Source organism: Paroedura picta, chromosome 1 (assembly GCF_049243985.1).
Source record: "Paroedura picta isolate Pp20150507F chromosome 1, Ppicta_v3.0, whole genome shotgun sequence".
Taxonomy (NCBI): Eukaryota; Metazoa; Chordata; class Lepidosauria; order Squamata; family Gekkonidae; genus Paroedura; species Paroedura picta.
In genome coordinates this window covers 108,638,854-108,657,903 of record NC_135369.1, presented here as the reverse complement: position 1 = coordinate 108,657,903, position 19,050 = coordinate 108,638,854, and the positions used below count along the sequence as shown (strand labels likewise).

General features: G+C 43.1%; 1 pseudogene; it reads right to left on the bottom strand.

Annotated features, from left to right (window-relative positions):
• Nucleotides 1–13,640: 13,640 nt before the first annotated feature.
• LOC143824352 (peptidyl-prolyl cis-trans isomerase F, mitochondrial-like) lies at nucleotides 13,641–17,667 on the bottom strand (annotated as a pseudogene).
• Between the last annotated feature and the right edge of the window lie 1,383 nt (nucleotides 17,668–19,050).

The following is a 19,050-nucleotide window of genomic DNA, read 5'->3' as shown; positions in this document are numbered from 1 at the left end:
CACATGCTATATTTTTCACAGCTAATTCCATCTCCATCCTATACCACTTTGATAAAATTTGAACAACAGAATACCACGGATTTTGGGGGGCAGGTAGGTGAAAAATTCATTTCATGTTACCAATGACCTGTGGAGGCAAAGCATTCATGAAGTACCACCAACTATGCTGCCCAGGTAACACATTAACAAAACCAAATCCCCATGCACCTGACTGGGACGGAATTTCTTTTAGGATACACTGCTTAGCAGCCCATGAAAAGGAGAGAGGGTAGCCATGACCTTCCTCTGTAGAGTACAGCTTGATTCACTTGTCTGAGGGACCTGAAACAGATTTCCCTACAATTAGGGATGAGCTGATATGGTCACTTTTATAACTTTTTTATTTCATATGTTGTCACTGGTTTAAGTCCACCTCACTGTCTTTGCTGGTTCTTGGAGGGGTTAATGCCATTTATACACTATTCAAATCCATAGTGAAAACATTCATATGCTTGTTTAGAGAAAGGAAACAAAATGTTGCAACCTCCCCTCAGTTGCAAACTGAGTTCTCTTTGTCATGCCAACTTGTCCTTAGTGATCTGATCATAAAGCCCTGCTCTGCTATGTATCCTGAGCTCACTTGCTATGCTGGTCCTTAAAAATTTATTGATATATAAAATTTATTGCACCAATTGTTTATGTTTTGAACCTATCTTCCTTTTTCGTATTGTAATGCTACCCTTCCATGGTTACTTTCGTTTATTTCCTTGGATCTATCCCTTGGGTATTCTCATGAATTTGCTTGCTTATGTTTCTTCATGGCCTTGGCCAGCATCCCTTCTGGAGTTACAGTCCTCCCAGGTAATTCTGAAGACTGTCAGCTGTCCACATGGTTATAAACTACGGTACCCTGGGCAGTGGTAAGGCAGCTGACATGCTGTCTGAAGCTGTCTGTCCATGAGGCTGGGAGTTCGATCCCAGCAGCCGGGTCAAGGTTGACTCAGCCTTCCATCCTTCCGAGGTTGGTAAAATGAGTACCCAGCTTGCTGGGGGGTAAACGGTAATGACTGGGGAAGACACTGGCAAGGCCACCCTGTATTGAGTCTGCCATGAAAACGCTAGAGGGCGTCACCCCAAGCGTCAGACATGACCCAGTGCTTGCACAGGGGATACCTTTACCTTTACCCTGGGCAACTTGCCCACAGAGAATCAAACGAGGATCTCTCTCTTCCCAACCTCTTCCTTGAGTCACAGAGGCACAAGTGTGTGCATACATAGGAATATCTCCTGACAAAAAAAAATGCATTTGATTTCACAAGCATTTTGATAGCATTCTGAGTCCATAAGCATGTTTTTACAATCTTTTGCTCAATTAAAATTTCCTTGATTATTCCAATAAAATCTCATCTTCTAATGTAAAAAGTAAAAAGGTAGCAGAAGAGAAATTTCTGTCTTATGTTGGATTTCCCAAGACTGAATTTGGAGCCAAGTAAAAAGAGAACTGCATTCTGATAGATGCTTGTTTTAGCATGCATGTGTTTTCTCAAATATACACAGTAATGTATCCTTACTCACAGCATATTCTTTCCTGCATCAGGTAAGTAGTCCAAAAGATATCAGATATCAGAAAGCCAGATTTATTAACATAAAACCATGTACCAGAGAAATAAATTTGTCACTCTGTTTTAAAGTGTTGAGAAAGTAAGGAATGGACAGAGCTTAAATAGATAGTTGATCAAAGCCAGTGGACCGTTGACAGATGATTCTCATACAAGTACTGATTTTATGAATTATTGATTTTCTCTTTTCTTGAGCTTAGATGTCAGCTGTAACTCAAGATGCAGTTTTTTCTGTACACACATTTTTTTCTGTTAAAAATCAATGGATTCTGGTTAAATATTAGCTAAGAAAGGACAGGGGAGTAAATACTATATGGCAGTGGTCCCCAACCTTTTTATCACTGGGGACCACTCAACGCCGGGGACCACTCTCCGGGGACCACTCAACGCCTTTTACTGAGGCCCGGTGGGGGGGGGGGTAGTTTACTCCTCTACTCTCAACCACTGCCCTAACACTCTCTGATCTCTATGGTAATGTTTAAACATCCCTTCAAAATAAGATACAGAAACGCCACAACAATGAAGTGTGTTGTAAAGGGCTGGGGGGGATGAAGTAAAGGGCCAGGGGGGGGAGAAGGCGTCCTTCGGGGCCCACCTCCAATTAGTCGAAGGACCACATGTGGTCCGCAGCCCACAGGTTGGGGACCGCTACTATATGGGAATCCCCTCATTCTTTTCCATCAGCTGTTAAAATTCCTTTAAAAAACATTCTGTTCTTTGGGAATTTTACATTTGCTTTAGATTTGCTCTTTACACCTTGCTGTTGCAATGTGCTTAACACTTGGCTAGATAAAAGTAAAAATATTAGCCTTGTCGTATTTTTCCACAAGCAATTTTTATTGCAATTAATATGGAATTATCATATCAAGCAACAGAGTACAATGTTGATCCCACACAAGGTTTATTGTGAAACCTAAAGAGGCATCATTCCGTGATGCAACCTAGGCCCAAACCAAAGCCCCGCCATTCTACTTCCTGCTCCCTGTGGCTAGGGTTGCCAGCCCAGGGTTGGGAAATTCCTGGAGATCTGGTGTTGGATAAATGGGGGAGGGAGGGTTTGGGAAGGGGAGGGACCCCAGCAGCCCATAACACTGTGCAGTCCACCCTCCAAAGCAGCCCTGTTTTCCAAGGGAACCGAGTCCAGTCATATGGAGATCACTTGTGATTCCAAGAGATCTGCAGTCTCCACCTGGAGGCTGACAACTCTATCCCTGCTCTACACTAATAGGTCTCCTAGCAGGCTCTGCTGTTTACAGCCACTGCTGTATCTATGAACATCACATTTTCCCCATTCTTAAGCAACTGTCATATTTATAACACATATCTAATAATCCAACCAACAGGCAGCTACATATATCAATTGTGCACATATCTGTCTGGGGCTAGTGACCAATGGGAGAACAGGAGAAAGACATGGGTGGCGGGGGGAGCTAACCGCTCATATACTTGGATTGCACAATTCCCAATCAAACAGCCTGTGCAAGAGAGCAGTAATTGGGCTGGTGCTTTCAAGACCTCATGGAGTGATACAGAAACAACATAAATATCAGGCTTATTACATTACCTCAGAATCCCAAAGGCAGCTTCAATGAGAAGCAGGAACATTTGATAAGAGGATAAAAGAATAAAGTTTATTTGCTTATATTTACATCAGTATACTATACTCTGGTTTTTCACCACATCAGGGCCATGAGCTTACAAATTTCAGAACAACACAGTTCTTTCATAGTGCTAGAACAAAGGCATTGTAAACTGCAATGGAGACAACAAGACAAAGCAAAGCAAGATGTGTGACTGAGCACAAAGGCTCAGTTTCTCTCCTAGTATGAAGAGGAAGTGGGTGGTCCCACCTGGAACAAAGGCCTATGAGTGTAAAGTCTGCAATTCCTGACCTGTAGCCAGACATCTCTCCTGAGTCCAGGACCTTGCAATATAGACTGACCAGCCCTGCACTGTAGGCCTGGACCAAATAACTTGCTGATTCCATTCCAACAAATAGTTCTGAACTGACATATAGCATGTTGTGAAGCCCAGTAAGTTTGTAACAGACCAGTAGTAAAGATCTTCCATGTTTTCCCTTCCAATTTAGCTGTCTGCAAACTATTAAGCTTCTGGACAAAGTTTGAGTCCAGTGGGTACCTCCAAGGCCTATAGCATGTGAACAAGTGTGTGTAGACATGAAAGCTTAGACCTTGAATAAAACTTTGTCTTAAAGGTCCCACTGGACTCAAACTTTGTTCTGCTGCTTCTTACCAACTTCTTCTTACCCATCTGAATCTATTAATTAATTGTATTTATTTATTAAATTTCTAGCCTACCTTCCTCCTTGGACTCAAGGCAGGTTACATATAAAATCCCCATAAAACCCCATCCCACAAAACAACGCACATCTAAAATATATTGAGATCCCTCCTACCTCCTGTAGTCAACTAACAAGGGTGGGCTAGATATTATAGCGGGACTGGGGGGGGGGCATTGATTTTGCTAACCCAGCCTCAACCAAAGACCTGGCAGAAGAGCTCCATTGTACAGGCCCTGTGGAACTTTGCCAGCTCCATCAGGGCCCTCAGTTCTCCTGGGAGCTCATTCCACCAGGTTGGGGCCAGGACCAGAAAGGCCTTGTTGAGGCCGGGGGTATCTCTCTGGGGCCAGGGACCACCAACAGATTAGGCAGCATGGTATAGCCATTTCTCATCAGATCCTGGAAGCTAAGCAGATTCAGTAGTTGGCATTGGGGACCACCAAGGAAGACTCTGCAGGGGAAAGCAACAGCAAACCACCTCTGCTTCTCACTTGCCTTGAAAGCCCCTTGCTGGAATCACCATAAGTCAACTCTATCCACACATTGCAGACTTAAGGCCTTGCCAATATATTATTTTGTTGTGGTTCTACCAGCCCATAGTCATTATTGTCAAAAAAAATGGACACACTGCAAAGGTATGCTGTTGCTCACTCACTTTCTTGCTGCAGCTTTGGGTGTGCATTAAGGGTTTCTGTGGAGGACTTGCACTTTGTGCTTTGCCTCCTGTATCCAAGCTCACTGATTTGTCTTCTGCCAGGGTTGTATTGATTTAGTTAGAAGTAGTAATGGTTTTTTCCACTGAGTGGTCTTATCCTAGAAGCAACCATTCTCTTATGCAAGACGTATTTGTTTTCTCAATAAACTTATCTCAAATCATCTGTCATATTACCAAAGTCACAGGAGACAATCAGGTCTCTGAGGGCAGGAGTATACCATAGTGTTGCTTTCTTAGGTTTCTGTTCACACTGCTGGAATTTGCAACAACTAGCTACCACATTCACTTTGGGCACAAAAATATTATTTTAGGGAATAAAGTCTTATATTTATCATCTGCAAGGAGAAAGGTCTGGAAAATGCATTACCCTTCAGTTTCAAGGGATAAACCCTGCATACTTTGTAGGCCCAGGAAGATGTGGGGGGTAAGAGTGATAAAGGAATCAGTCACACAAACATGTTTCAGAAAATCTGGCCACAGTTTTATTGAATACAACAGCAGGAGCACTGGTACAGCATGGAGATGACTGCTGCCCAATATATACCCATTCCTGCTGCCTGCCTTCTGAGCGTAAACCATGGCATGGCATGCCCTGGGATCCACCAGGGTGCCAGCCACTGATTGGTTCCCTTGCCACCTAGTAGTTAAAGATGGCATTCTGCCTTCGAGCTGGGCATGCCACTCACTGCCTTCCTTTTTGTCCTGCCCCCATCCCCTGGGCTGTAAACTGACCCCTGGATTATGTAGGGCCATTGCTTCTTCAGAGATTATCGTAAATTGCTAGCAAGTAGATATTAAAAACCCAGACCCAAGCAGTGAAGGCAATTGCAGACTCACCTGAGCTTTGAAGAAAGGGTATAAGTTGATTCAGAGGCAAGATATATTTCTCGTGTATGCAGCCCTGACTGCGTACTGGGTCCGAGGCAGGGTCAAGATTCACAGATGCTGATTCACTCAAGAGCCAGCTGGCTTCCCCATGGGAGTCAATGGATTCAAAAAGCCAAGCTGCAACCTGGTTGGTCAGCTTGCAGCAGGATCCTCCAAGGATCCAATACATTCAAACTTTTGAATATCCAATCACCTGCCGGTGAGGGTGATCCTTTGATCTATGCATGTATATATAATGGGGGGGAGGGGTTGAGGATATTTTCTCAACAAATTGTTCTTCAAATTATTACAGATCATCTGTTCCATTATCTTCCCTGTAGTTGAGATCAGATTCACTGTTGATCCAGGGAAATCAGCAAGGCTTTGTCTCTAACGAGTCTTGCTAGACCAATGTGGTTTCCTTCTTTGACTGAGTGACAAATTTATTAGATTGTGGAAACTCAGTTCATGTTGTTTACCTGAATCCTTTCTCACTACTTAAAGGGGACAGGCATGATCAGCAAGTTTCTTCCCTGGCAGCCTGTAGAGTGTTAATACCTTGCAATGAATCTTGATTACCAGCAGCAGCTATAACTTGTTGGTATACAAATACAAGACAAATAACATGTATGTCAAGAACTCTCAAGTCACAGCAGACTTACAGCAGCTTTAAAGGAAAAGACATACCAAAGTGGTTTGCCATTTCCCACCTGACTTTAACCTTGGACCATCTGAATGCTGACCAGGGAATACCCTGCTTAGTTTCTGAGATCAGGCAAGGTCAGGATAGCATACCAGATATAAGAAATACTTGAGCTATAGTCTTATCACTGCAGCCATTGATACATTTAGTGTTTGTCATGGGGAGGGGCTAAGGTTTTAAGGTGGGGATTGTATTAGTGCTTTATTGTGGGATTTTACTCTTTGTAACTGGCAGCTTGATGGGAGTAGCAGGTAAGAAATCTAAGAAACAAACAAACAAACAAGTATCACAGCCTTCAGTAAACAGTTGATTTAGCTGCATGCCCAGTAGACCTTTTCTAGAGGACTGGAGCCCGTATGAACCATCCATTGCCTGATCAAAGAAGCCGGCTCCAGGGAACACTGAAGCTGGTTTTGGTTTAAGCCACTTTGTCTTTTGGTCATGAGCCATTGGAATGACTGCTGTTTGAAATTAGCTGATGCAATTTTGCACACACACAAAAAGTCAATTTCAAAGAGGTCTGTTTGCTTTGCAAGAGTTCAGCTGTATGATGACATATGATGGGGTCAGAAATGAAGCATTTGCCATCAGAAGGTCACAGCCTGTGTGGAGATTACTGGCAGCGGAACACAGAATAGGTCTCTCTGCTTATAATTGCTTCACAGCCTTACAGTGTACAGCAGGGCATGGCAATCTGTGGCTGACAGATAACAGGCCGAATGACCACAAGTGGCAATTAGTCCTTTGCTCAGGCTATTCAATACATCACTTCACTTACCTTTTGGATCTCCGTAACAGCCAGATTTGAAAAAGGCTAGAGCCTTTATTCAGTGACAGGATCTAACCGTAATAATATAGAACCGTCAGCCTAACAATCCCAGAAAGAACTCAGCAAGAACTTCCATACTTATTTTCAAGTAGCTAACAGGCTAAACCACCTGGCCTGGATAGCCCATTAAAGCCCCATCTCCTCAGATCTTGGAAGCCAACTCCCCTGGTTAGTCAGCCTTGGATGGGGGATCTCCAAGGAAAACCAAGAGCTTAATAGGGAGGCAGGCAATGGCAAACCACCTCTGAACATCTCTTGCCTTAAAAACAGGAGTGTGCAATTCAATCTGGATTGACTGAAAAGTACCTGAATGAGTATGAATGGGCCGAATCACCATTCCCCTGTAAGTTTAAATGGCTGAATCAACTGTGTCCAATTTGCCAAATCATGATTCATTGATTTGAACAAGTGGCTGTTTAAACTTTAAAGGGAAAAAGAAGGGCGGAGTTCCCCTTTTCATATTTTCCGGGCTCTGGGGTGGGTTTGAGGTAGAAGCACCAAACTTGCAGTGAGGCACCAACCCTCTCTTCAAAAGAACCCATGTTTCAAATAAATTGGGCCAGGGGATCCAATTCTAGGGCATCCAGAGGGTGCCTCCATCTGACCCCCACTATTTCCAATGATGGGAATGTATGAACAGACCAGAGAATCTATTTTTTTCTCATCAAAGGAAATAATGAAGGTAAGATGGAGGCACCCTGTTTGAATGCCCTAGAATAGGGTTCCCTGGTCCAAATTTTTTTTTAAGTTGTGGGTTCTTTTGAGGAGAGGTTCCTGCAGCCATGCTACAAGTTTGGCACCTCTACCTCAAACCCACACTGCACCCCCAGAGCCAGGAAAAGATGAAAAGGGGGAAATCTCCATAGGCTTTAATGGCAACAAATTGATTCAGCCTAATTAAAGAAAAAACTATTGGTGAGTCAGATGAATCAGATTTGGACTGAATCTGAAACAATCCTCTTTTTTTTCATTGCACATCCCTACTTGAAATCCCACAGGTATGCCATAAGTCAGCTGTGACATCACTTTCTACCACTAACAGATCCCACAACCATGGTTATACCTGAACTACGCTGGGAACAGATTAGGGTAATTTTTTTTAAAATTCTTAGTTGGTTAGAGTTGGTTAGGAATTGCCAGCTCCAGGCTGGGAAATTTCTGGGGATTTGGGGGTGGAGCCTGGTGAGGACTGGGACCATAGTGGAGATCAATGTCATAGAATCTCCCCTCCACTGCATCCATTTTCTGGTAAGGAAGACTTGGAGACTTGATTTGGTCCTGAGTCCCTCCAAAGAAATAGTTACCTATATGGATGAGGCACAGATGAGGCACTTTGAGGTTTAAATAAGGTGACCAGGTTTGCCGGAGGTAAAGTGGGACACCAGGGGCGGCGGCAGCAGTGGTGGGGGCAGCAGCGGTGGCCTTCCCTTCCTCCAGTTGGGGCGGGGACGGCAGTGGAGGCGGCCCTCCCTCTGACTGGGGCAGAGGCGGGGACAGCAGCGGCCCTCCCTCCCTCCAACTGGACTCACCGTCGAAGAACCACTCCAAGGCCTGCCATCTGTCTGGGCGGGGCAGGCGAGGAAAGCATGACGCCGAGGGGAAAGCTGAGAGGGGACCTGCTCATTCCCCAGGCTTGGCGCCAAGCCACTTAAATCGTCCCTACCCACCCAGACTTGGAGAGTGGGAAGAATTGTGGCCGCAGGAAGAGGGAGACGAGGGAGGCATCACAGACCCAGGCAGATCCGTAATGAGAAGGGAGGACGGGGAAGCCGCGGGACTTTTCAAGAGTCGGGCAGGATGCAGGGCTTTTCCCAGAAAAGTGGGCGTGTCCCGCTAGATTCGGGACGCCTGGTCAGCTTAGGTTTAAAGGAGAGAATCTTTACTAGGAAAAATCATTTACAAACTGATATCATATTCATCTGTTTCAACCTCTTTACTGAAGCAGAGTACAAAAGTTTAAAGAGTAGTTACAAAAGCAGCATACTACAAACCTCTATGGCTGGGCTCCAAGCAGACTACATCGCACACAGCAGCAGATGGAGATGGCAGAGAACCTTAATGGCTGCCCCTTGTGTCAGCAAAATCACACTGATCTGCTCATCCTGAGGAAGCAGGAAGTGGGTGTGAGCCCACCTTAAACAAAGGGATCCCCAGCCATGTGCTTGGAATTTTTCCATTGCAACTTCAGAGTGACCATTAGGTGTCACTGGTAAGCCCATAGGTACAGCCTAGCAGTTTAAACAGCTTAACAACAGCCCTTCAAGGCTGACTTCACCCAATTAGTTGCTGATTGCAATTACAACAGGAATTGATCTATGTAGTCTAGAGATGTGATTGGCATTTCTAGCACCAGATAACCACATTCTGCACTAATTGTACCACTTGAGTTGTATTTCAGGGCACCCCATAATGTACATTATTTACAACCAATATTCTGCTTATGGTTTATTTGGAATGGTTTGGGGGTTTTGCAGTTTAATCTTGTCTAAGATCTCATATTTGAACTTTGCTAGATATTTATTTCTGTTTCCTCATCTTTTAATTCTGAAATGGAGCCTCTGTTAATAGTTCAGATTAAATGCAAGTCCAGTCTGAGTCCCTCCAAATGTAGACAGAGAAAACCCCAAAATACGTTTGTACAACCTATACCATGGGGGGAGAAGGAATATTGAAGCTGGACACAAAAAGTCCACAGACAGCAAGGGGTTCATAACCTGGCTTTGCTTTTGAAAGCCAGTTGGCCCTTTTTCCTGACAGGCAGAATAGAAAAGGGTGCATGGAAAATGAGTAACTATCGGTCATGGGCACAAGCAAGCTCAGAGCCCTGGCTGTTGCTGCTGCTAGGAGCAGTTTTTAGCATTTTCCAGCTCATTTCTATCATGCGGTTTGGGGGAGTGACAAGGGGTGTGCTGGGAATAAGCCAGTCTGAGTCAGCTGATAAAACTGAAGGCCATGACCAAGCTAACATCAGGGCCAAGGTTCCATTATGATAATCAGCAATAAGGATAGTTCACTAAGTCAGGTCAATACACTTTATGGCAGTGCTAGCCACCAGTGGAGCCAAATTGGATCGCATTGCACATGGCTCAGACCCAGACCTTTTTGAATGCTTATTTCTGGTTTAATTCAAATCAGATTGAACTTTTTGTACTATGCAGTTAGAAGCTTGACACCTAATTTGCACTGTAGATCTTGCTTAGAGTTGCTAGGAGGCAGCCCGGAGACTCAGCCCAGGTCTCAGGGTCTTAATCATCTAAGAACCAGCAGCTAGCCAGCACATATTCCATCCACCGAGCATGACTTTCTCACCTTCCCCTCCTCCTGCAGCCCCAAATAGTGTTCCTGGGGATTTCAGGGAGTATTTTGGTCTGCAGTGAGAGGGGGAGGTATGAAAGGCATACTCTACAGACAGAAAGAAATTATCTAATGGATTCAAGCTTTTTAATGCTAAGTGCAGTTGCATATTTGTGAGAAACTCTAGTTCATTCGGTTGTGGCTAGGTGCCCTCCCCCCCATTTAAGGTTCCTGGGCACAGTGCTAGAATGTGCCCGGAGCTGCCGGACGATCTACCTGATTTCTACCACCTCCAGTGTTGTAACCTGGACCAACACCAATGGCTCCACTGCGAGGAGAGGAGGTTTTAGTATTTTACAGCCATATTACAGATTTATATCTTTGGGGAACTGTTTTTAGGTTACTATTATATATACTTGTAGAAAGCCCGCTGCAAGCTGAAAAGCAGCAGGCACTAGCAGGATGGCAGTTGAGGGGAAAGGCAGCAATGGCGAGGGGTGGAGAGGGCTGCCGCTCCCCTGCCCACCTCCCCCTCACAAGGGGGGAGCATGGGTCAGCCCTGGGGCTGGTGGGCCCCGGGACAGCTGGCGGCACATGAATGAGTACCTTTAGCAAGGTGCCTTATGTGGCACCACATTCCCCATGGACTCTCAGCTCTGCGTGGCCTTGCATGTTGCCTCCATGTCATCACTGACCACCCTCCACCACACTGCCCCATTGCTATGGAGAAACACCAGAACAATACAGCATTCCCTCCTCCCTTGGGGATTTTTTTTTTTTACTTTATTTCTGTCTGGGTGGATTTCTGAGACACTGAACATGGTCCCTGGAGCCTAAAGAGTCATTTTGTGTTAATGGTTGGCTTTAAAACAAGGTGCTCAGACCCCTGTATGATCAGGAGAAGGCTGCTTGATCACCCACCCACCTCTCTTTCCCAGTTCATTCCCCATCTCCAGAAAATAGAAAAGGGTCTGTGTTTGGCCTGCCTGATCCCAAAAAGACCGTGGACACTTTAAAAAAGATTTTATCTTTGACAATATAGCTTGTTACGATCTTATGCATATTCAAAAAAGGAGATTCTGTCACAAACAAAACACATGGCAACATGTTTAGCATTCTTCATAATCATTGAATAACACTGTATCCAGTTTGATGATATCCTTTTGATATGGCAACCATGCTGTTCCCCACAATACATACAGCATTTTAAACAATGTTATAATGTTATAACATTACAGCATATGTGCAAAAAAGGAGGTTCCATCATTGATAAAGTACATGATGGTACAGCTACACAACACGTTTTTAAAGGAAGTGGAGAGGGCTGAATCCAAATTCAGGAGGGGGAAATCCCCCAAATAAATGCTGTTTTGCAGAAAGGGTGCTGCAAATCAGAGCATCAGCTGGGGATTCAATTTGCTGGGCAACACTGAAATGCGGAAAAGGTCTTGGAGAAAATGGACACTTTGGAAGGTGAACTCTATGACGCTATATCCCTTTGAAGTCCTTCCCCTCCCTAAACTGCACCCTCCTCAGGTTCCACCACCAAAATCTCCAGGTATTTCCCAACCCTATAATCAAGCCTTATGTCAGTCACAGGGTGATATGAAAAGGATGAGTGCAAAGGAAAGGAGAAATGAACAAATGTATTATAGAATAGTTCACAAAATTGCTGGAGAAATCTTGATTACTCTTCTCTAGTTTTGTTCATTTTGTTTCTTTAAAAGAAAAAAAAAGGAAATGCCCTTAGGATTTCCTACTGCTATTTGCTGCCAACAAATAGTATTAAAAATTGAGTTACATAACATTTATAAGCTGCTTGCTAGCACAGGAAATTTAATCTGCAAAGACAAAATGTGCTTTGGGACTTCCTAAATAGCAGTGTTATCTCTGAAATGAATAAGCACTATTAAGTTCATATCTGAAGAATTTATACATTTTCCCTTCAAATTCTTTTTGGATTTCCTGTAACTGCTGCAAAGATTAATGGACAGTAAGATTAAGGCCCACAAAGGAGAATTAACTACCCTCTCAACCCTTCTCTTCAATGTTATTAAATATTTAGAAATGCAAAGACCAGTTTGGAGTAGGATATGGGGGAAGGCAATGACCTGCAACATCACTAAGATGATCACAACTTCCTATGATGGGTGAAATTAGTAGATCAAACCATTTCGATACCAAGGTTCTCTTGAGAATCGTTGTTGGTTCTTCATTTGTCCTATATCCTTCTTCATAATGGTTGTGGACAAGCATCCTGGCTTATTTACTTATTATTGACTTATTACATTTGTATACCGTCCTCCCCTGAGGCTCAGGGCAGTTCACATGGAATGTAAAAGAACAATACATCAGACTCGATTTTTGTGTCAAATAGAAATACAACAATGGCAATAACAATGGAACAAACTGAACAGATTCGGCTATCTCCCTTCTCTCCCTATGAAAATTAAGGAAGTATCCTACAGCTCTGTTTTGTTTCCAGAGTCAAGCCCTAACTGCAGGTCTGCAACACACGTTTGTTTCAAGCAAGGGGTGCAAAAATTTAACCTTCTTCACTTATTGGTGATCCAGGAAAGAAAGAACCCAGAGTGTTGTAGGAGATCCATCAGTGCTGCTGCTTGCACTTTGGTTGCTGCTGCAGGAGGTCGGAGATCTTTTCAGATTGTAAAGATCCCCTACAGAACATAACTCCAGGCTTGTCCCTTAGGCAATGAGCTGCTGTCAAATACAGATGAAAATGAATCTGAGGGAAGCAGAGCTACCCATTAATTCATCTCGACTGAGCTTCTGGAGATAAGAGGTCAAGACTTTTAGAACTCAGCAACACAGTTAACTACCTGACTACCCTTCTTTGAAATCCTGATCCAGTTACTGTAGACGTGTCAGTCAATAGGAGTCAACAACATTCATTTCAAATAGAATTCAAGAACCTTCAAGGTAGTTAGATGGGAATATGCTGGTTAGGAGTCTCGCAATTCAGAGTTTGCACGTTTATTAGATTCACAGTGTGGAAGACTGAGGTATTTGGTGGCTTTCTAACAAATTCCTGCTAGCAGCCTTTGTTCTTGTACCCCCCCCCCCAAATTATCAAACCTTCAGTTTTCAATTTTATATAAAAATAGTACAACTAAGTTAAGTTGAAAGCACAAAACCAGACACATGATCAGATCTGTCAAAGTGGAACCTTCCCAAATGTTTCAACTCTAACAAATGATGGCTCAGCAAAAGTTCATCTTCTCATCAGTACAAAATCCAGGAGAGAAATGCCTAAGTATGGATCCCGTTGGACACCAGCGACAATTCTCCAGAGAGGAGGGGCCAAGCTGCTGTTAGGACAGGTGACCACAGTCGGTGATGACTATCTTCTTTGATGGCTTCCCACTCTTGGAGCCAAAGCCCTCAATTTTTTCACAACATCCATCCCTTCCTTCATGTGGCCAAAGTCAACATGCTTCCCATCTAGCCAGTCAGTTTTGGCCATGCAAATGAAGAACTGAAATCCATTGGTGTTGGGTCCTGCATTGGCCATTGAGAAAACACCTGTCCCAACGTGCTTCAGCTCAAAATTTTCATCAGGAAATCAGGTGCTGTAGATCATCTTGCCCCCAGGGCCATTGTGGTTGGTGAAGTTGCCACCCTAAATATGAAAGAAGGAATAACTCTTTGGAAGGTAAGCATTTGGAGGGGCTTTCTCAGTAATTTTTCCATTCTTATGTATTGACCCCACCTGTGAGTGAAGGCAGCTATAACATTAAAAGAGCACTTATGGAATATACTTCAACGACTTATTTGCCATTTCACTATAGAACTGATAAGGAGGTTTACCAGCCAATCAAACACTGGTTCTTCCTGGTCACCCACCCCTGTCACCAATTTACTCTCCTCACCACCATTAAATTTAATGGAAGTATCTGACATACAGGGGTCTGAAATAGAACTTGCAGGGGGTCTGTCATATAATTTTAGTTTGTTGCAACCCTTTGTTTCATGTTCTTTTATCAGTAATGTTGTTTAATTGAGAGTTCATTGATACCTGGATCCTGGACTGAAGGAGTACAGCCAATACTCTAGTTTACCATCTCACCTCCCTTTTGTGAGGAGTTAGATAGACCTTGGCCTGTAATCCTAAGAATCCTTTTCTTGGAGTAAGCCTCAACGAATAAAATTGGATTTATTTATTTATTATATTTAAATACTGACCTGCTCTCACAGCTCAGCGTATTTTACAGAAACCTGCGTAGATCTGCTAAGGATTTTTTTTCTTATTATCTTATAGTACAACCAGCTGAGGACTGTTCTAGAGTTAATAGACACCCGCCACGTGAAGGGGTCTTGAAATCTTGCTGAAGAGAAGGCATCGTAGCCGGAAGCAAGGCCAGATGCTCTCTTCTTCATCTCTAGCTCAACAGAAACTTTACTAGGAGAAAGAAAATTGTCCTTTGTGAGGGGGGAAAGAACTGAAATGTCATTATTGTCTACCTCCTTTGAGCTACAATCCCATTGATAACAATGGGATAGAAATAATATACCCTGGTAAAGTAGAGCCATCTAGTGACTCATTTCAGTAGCTGGACAATGCAACACAGCAGCAACTCTTGGGAGTGCTTTTGAACATTAGTAGGTTTGAGAAAGTAGAAAGGATGCAGTGTTCTATCACCTAATAAATGCATAAAATAAATATTTGCATTCCAGAATCTGAAAATGAGAAACATTTATTATTCTGACATGGTTCTGGATATGCATGGATCATCTATAGAACATTCCACCAATAGTTGGAGGACAAAGCTGTTGTGGTCTGCACAGTTTCTTATCTCTCCCTAAAGGTATTTAAGTATTTTTTCAGTCCCAGAGACTATCCAAAAAGTCTTCTACCAACATTACATTCAGAAGCAGAAGTACATTCTGAGTAGAAGATCTGATCAGGGACAGCGGTAAGCCAGGGTTACCTACGGAGGGGTTATGGCTCCCCTATTGCCACTTCCCTATTGGATATTTATGGAGGGATGTAGTGGATTTATACTGCAATGTTTGTTGATCTATGTATTGTAATTTTTATGTCCCTTTTTAATTTTTAATGGGGGTTTATTGGGGGTTTTAATTGTGGATGATTGTAACCTGCCTATTCTGATCGGGAGTGGCGGGATATAAAAATTGAAATAATAATAATAATAATAATAATAATAATAATAATAATAATAATAATAATAATAATAATAATAATAATAATAATAATTGAGAGAGCCAGTTTGGTGTAGTGGTTAGGAGTGCGGACTTCTAATCTGGCATGCCAGGTTCGATTCTGTGCTCCCCCACATGCAGCCAGCTGGGTGACCTTGGGCTCCCCACGGCACTGATGAAGCTGTTCTGACCGAGCAGGAATGTCAGGGCTCTCTCAGCCTCACTTATCTCACAGGGTGTCTGCTGTGGGGAGAGGAATGGGAAGGTGACTGTAAGCCACTTTGAGCCTCCTTCGGGTAGGGAAAAGCGGCATATAAGAACCAACTCTAATAATAATAATAATAATAATAATAATAATAATAATAAGAAGAAGAAGAAGAAGAAGAAGAAGAAGAAGAAGAAGAAGAAGAAGAAGAAGAAGAAGAAGAAGAAGAAGAAGAAGAAACTTCAGATAGAAAAATCATATTTGCATATGTATTAGAAGTACTGTTTGCAATTCTTGGTGCTATCGTTTGGATGTCCATCTAATGCAGAACTCCACTTTTTGGTGGGGATAGTATGAACACCTCTAAAGATAACTATAGGTTAGAATAGGCTTTACTTTGTGTCACAGGCAGTGCCTTATCTTTCTCTTACCTGCATGTCCATGTGGATGTAATTGTGAAAGACACTTATGTCTATAAAAATAAGAATAATTGGTTTTCATACTCAATTTTTCTCCACCGTGAGTCTCAAAGCTCCTTACAATTGCCTTCCCTTCCTCTCCCCACAGCAGTCACCTTTTGAGGTAGGTGAAGCTGAGAGAGGTCAGAAAGAATTATGACTGGCCCAAGTCACCCAGCGGGCTTCATGTAGAGGAGTGGGGAATCAAACCTGGTTCTCCAGATTAAAGTCCATCATTCTTAACCATTACGTCAGGCTAATTGTCAAAAACCCCAGTTGAGCTTCTCCTAACAGAAGAAGGCAGAGGGGAATAGTTGACAGTTCCCAGCCTCACTACAACTCACTGCTCCCAAGTATTTCTTATCTGCAAGGATCTCCTGGCTCCTCAAGAATGCCTTTTTAGAGCATCACAGGGGGCTACTAGGGGAAGGGGGGCAGGAAAAGGTGGGCCTCTGCCAGTGGAACACCTATAAACTCCAGCCCATTAAATTATTAACTTATCATGTAAAAACAAAATCAAATGTTAACAAATATGGACAATATAAGGTGAACTGCCAGAAATGGGGTGAGGAGACTGTCCAGCACTTCCAGTAGTCAAGCTGCATTCTGTGGGGGGTTGTGCATAGCTTTTGGCTGCTTCTTTATGGCAGTCAAAACAAACTGCACTACGCAAGGGCAAATGAATAGCACATAACATCAAGCACACTGAATATGGGACCATTCCCTGTTCCCCATCGGCATCAAATAAAAGCTTTTTTATTGGAATCACTTCATTCTGTGTGGACCACTCACATTATGAGGCTTTGTAGAAGAAGGGTTTCCCTAAACTGATGGTATATTTTCCTCTCAAATATGTATTTCTAAGTTAAATCTCATCTTAACAGCAATCGTTTATTTTAGGAGAGCCTCCTGCCAAAAAGGACACGCATCTCAGTATTTGGGCCCAATCACATCTCAGAGCAAGATATGCAAGTGGAATCACAGAAGTACATCAAGGGGACCATTTCCATGCATCAAAAAAGAGTGTCAGTCCGTGTTGAGCAGTTCTGCCACCTACACGATTAAGATCAATGTGGACTTGTGAGGGAGTTCATCAGTCAACTGCATTGGGCCTGTTCTTCCTAGCTGGCCTGTGTCTATCACAGCTTGTCTAAGGGCTCTATAAAAGCAAAAAATGAAAGCAGAAATTTCCAGATAGCATCATGGCTCAAAAGCAATGGCTGCATAGAAAACAAACATATTCATGACAACACTTTTGCAAAACTACAATGTACAGGTTCCTTTTGTTCACAGGAATAAGAGATTTAAGGCATTCAACTGAAATGTTACACATTAAGACGGTATATTGCTTTCTGGGGAGCGTATAAGAAAGTTGGCAATGTGATGTTAATATCCATTTTGCATGGAGGATACTTTCTTGCTGAATAACATATAGGGAAAGCTTTACTTACCATGCCACACGGGTGCAACAAATTGCAAATACATGTACTCATCTCCTGCAAAACTCACTTGCATTTGACAGGCAGTAGTCAGTGAAAGCCAGTGCCACAAGACTCTATTTTGCTTTTTTGCTATAAACAATTAACAGAGCTACGACCCTGAATTTTAACCTAGAGTGAGATGACAATATTTTTAAGATGCAAGAATTAAGCCCACCATACAAAAAGAGAGTATATTCCATCCACCTCATGTGGTACGGATGAGAGACACATTGAAGAACTGGAAATAGCCCCAATACTTTGCTGGATTTTCTAGTCCCCTATACAAAGATTTTCTCAATGTGTTGGAATGATAATATTGTCCCTGCCTCTGTTCTATAAATTTCTTGCACTGCTCTTATGTCAATAAAGGAAAATCTTAACAGTGCAACACTGTTTTTCTGTTTTTCCTAATACTGTGTAGTATTAACACAGGGAGATCCTGGTTACGTGGCCTCTTTTTAAAGCTGCCTGACCATGCCCCCCAAGGCACATGCAGTTTTCCTGTGCATGCGGCCCAGGGCCTTAATGGGCCCTGCACATGCACATGGCAGCGTACACGTTGTTCTCTGACCCCCCCCCCCCCGACCAGCAACGACTGCCACGTGCCAATGGGGGCAGCGGTGGCTATTTATCCTCCCAATAACCTTGTGAGGTAGTTTAGGCTCAGGAAAAGTGTCTAGCCCAAGGTTACCCACTGAGGTTAATTTTACAATTGGGTATCTGGACCTGAATCTCAGTCTAACATGCCAACCACTACACCACATTGAATCACTGTGATCAAGTAAACTCATATTTGGAGGTCTATCTAGCTTCAAATTCTTTCTTGGCCACAAGCCCTCCAGTCACTCTTTCAACCTTGATTGTGAAGAGGTGCATTTCAGTTATCCATTTTACAGCCCTCCTGGGCTGATAGTTTGACTTTGTGCCATGAACATGCTCTATGTGTTTTTATTTAGAGGACAGCAAAAAAAAGCCAAAGGAATCCCACAGCCTCATCTTCTGTCAGTCAATCAGCATTACTATTTGAACCTCCCTTCCTAATTGTTATATTTAGAGCTTTCTACAGAAATTTTGAAAAACGGCCAGTACCACACCCACTCAGTTCCAAGGAAATGAATGTGCTAGTCAGAGGAAGATATAAATAATTCCCACTGCCACACAGTGAAGTTCCACATCCGGTGGCTGGAGTTTGTGAAATACTCATCAGAATTCAAGTGAAGTTTATTAATATCTTCATTTGGGGACTGTGTCCCAAATGAAGAATTACTACTCTCACCTTCTCCTGCAGTTCCCTGCCTGGAGCCCTACCCTGTCTGAATATGACAAGCAGGAAATAGAATGATAGTATCATAGAGTTGGAAGGGACCTCATGGGTCATCTAGTCCAACCCCCTGCACTATGCAGGACACTCACAACC